The 2,500-nt window shown below is 46.5% G+C and overlaps 1 non-coding gene and 1 pseudogene across 1 annotated transcript; both read right to left on the minus strand.

Annotated features, from left to right (window-relative positions):
• Positions 1-215, minus strand: part of LOC143219629 (large subunit ribosomal RNA) — a 2,855-nt pseudogene extending 2,640 nt beyond the window's left edge.
• Positions 216-1,783: 1,568 nt separating this feature from the next.
• On the minus strand, positions 1,784-1,938 carry LOC143219599 (5.8S ribosomal RNA). Its single transcript, XR_013011393.1, has one exon. It is a non-coding gene; the product is annotated as a 5.8S ribosomal RNA (ribosomal RNA).
• Between the last annotated feature and the right edge of the window lie 562 nt (positions 1,939-2,500).

The following is a 2,500-nucleotide window of genomic DNA, read 5'->3' on the forward strand; positions in this document are numbered from 1 at the left end:
AATGGCCCCATTCAAGATGGACTTGGACGCGGTTCGACGTCTCGGGATAAATTGACCCTCCTGAACACTACATTTCCCAACGGCAGAACCGCGGGATTCAGTGCTGGGCTAATTCCTGTTCGCTCGCCGCTACTAAGGAAATCCTTGTTAGTTTCTTTTCCTCCGCTTAGTAATATGCTTAAATTCAGCGGGTAATCTCGCCTACTCTGAGGTCGTCGTACGTGATACAAAATTTTGTGTGTTTCGGCCGAAAGAGCGTAAAAGTAGTACTCGCGAAAACGTACAAAGCACAAAAAAAAAAGAAAAAAAAAGAAAACGAAACAACACTACACGACAGAAGAGAGAAAAAGGTAAACAAAAAACCGATATATGCCTTATGCGCCACACCAAAGTGTCAATATAATTCTTTCTTCATCTCTCGTCGATCGGAAACTCTCGCTAGACGATCTGGCCGGTTAACTTTAACGTCCGTCGAAAAGAACTTTCGGGGACTGGACGACCGACAGATCGCGCGGTTCCGCACGAATCGACAATGAAGAAAAGAAAAGACATGGGGCGACCGACATAAAGGTTCTCATCATTGGATATACCTTTTCTCTCTCCGCGGTGCTGTTCCGTGCGTGAACACACAAGTGTGTCTTTTGCGTCGTGTGACAATCAAGTTCGAAATAAGCCTCGCCAATAGAGGAGTATACATATTATTAAAAAAAAAAAATAATAATACATATAACCCGGTGGGATTTCTTTTTCTCTCTACTTCTATATAATTGAACCAAAAACCACGGGGGTACAGAAACGTTGCGCACGAAACGATTTATCATCGATCAAACGCAAAACCAAATTAGAGACACGAGAGAAAGAGAGTAAGATCTCAAGACGCTCATAGGCCGTCATCAATACGATTCAACGCGAACGTGGCGATGGAATGGCAATCGCACAGATTAGCGAGGACACGTCGACGACGGGGAATAATTCCGACCCGATCAAGTACGACGTGCTCATCCCGCACATTGCTGCGCTTTGCTCCGCTGTCCATCGATCATCAAAGCGTTCGCGATAGAACGAGAGATCTCTTTCGTCTCTTCCCTCGAAGACTCGAAAAGGAATGTGTGTTTGTCGAAATCGCCGGCAACGACGACCCTCCGCCGTATGGCAATTATAACGTAGAGTTAAGAAACTCATCCACGCACAGGCATATTCTCTCCCTGGGGCTTAACATTGCCACACCACACACACTCTGTGTGCCACACAGTATTCTTTCTTTCTTTTATAATTTGTGTGTCCATCTCTGTAGTCTCGCGAGACTCTTGTAAATATACCTCTTTCGTATATACGCATCATTTCAGGCGACGTCGGGAGCGCGTTAAATGTTCATGAGTGGAAACGCTTCTTTCCGCAAGGCGAATCGTTTCGCAGAGAAGGTGAGAGATTTGGAGATCCTCGTCGAAGCGGTGCCTTACGGGCGGTCGTATTTTCAATACGACTCACGACACCGTAAAAACACTCACGCAAGTCCGAACGTAAGAAATACCAATCCCTACTTCGCCTCTCGTGGAAACTAGATATATATATATTTGTATGTGTTTATAAGACGCAATGCAAAAATTGGCAATTTTCACAGAACCGCGACAAACGCCGACGAAACGCCCATCATTCGCTCGTACGTAGCATCTTTGCAACCCGACTCCGAAACGCTCTTTGGCGCCCTCCAAAAATATATTTGGAGAGGTAAGCGACGGCGGGGACTTACAAGAGCAACGCAAGCAGTTTATGGTTACGTAAACGACCCTCAGCCAGGCGTGGTCCAGGAATTGTATCCGTGGACCGCAATGTGCGTTCGAAATGTCGATGTTCATGTGTCCTGCAGTTCACACGTTGACGCGCAATTAGCTGCGTTCTTCATCGACCCACGAGCCAAGTGATCCACCGTTCAGGGTAATCGTATATATTTTTGATTTACAAATCAATATATGTATATGTCTCTTGTTCTGCGGTTCGTAAGAACGCATTGTACCTGAACGCTCCAACCAGCGCGCGAAGGAGATTCGTTCAGGCGTCGTTTTAAGGACGACACTATCGTCGTCCGTGGAAACGGAAAAAAAAAACCGTCAGATACGCAACACGTATCTGACGGCCGGGCGAACAGTACATTGAAAAACCGTTAACGTGGAAAACGCGGAGATGAATATATTCTCTGAAAACGACGGGGATCGTAGACAACCCGATACTGGATCCAGAGATGTAATAATATTCCTCTCCTCTTCACTTCCATTTCATTTGATGTGAGAACGGAGGACTTCACAGCCGGCTCTGGCAGCGGTCATTCGTCCCAAGCTCTCGCGATGCGCACTATTGGGCCACACGCACGGAGTAGGGTGTCAGACTCACGACTGCTTTAAAAGCGAGCTTCACGAGCCGGTCCACTTCCCGTATAAAACACATTTCCATAAAATGTTGGTGTGTGCTCGAGGTAACGATAAATTCCGATACAAGCGGACTC

This window comes from Lasioglossum baleicum, unplaced genomic scaffold (assembly GCF_051020765.1).
Source record: "Lasioglossum baleicum unplaced genomic scaffold, iyLasBale1 scaffold0055, whole genome shotgun sequence".
Taxonomy (NCBI): domain Eukaryota; kingdom Metazoa; phylum Arthropoda; class Insecta; order Hymenoptera; family Halictidae; genus Lasioglossum; species Lasioglossum baleicum.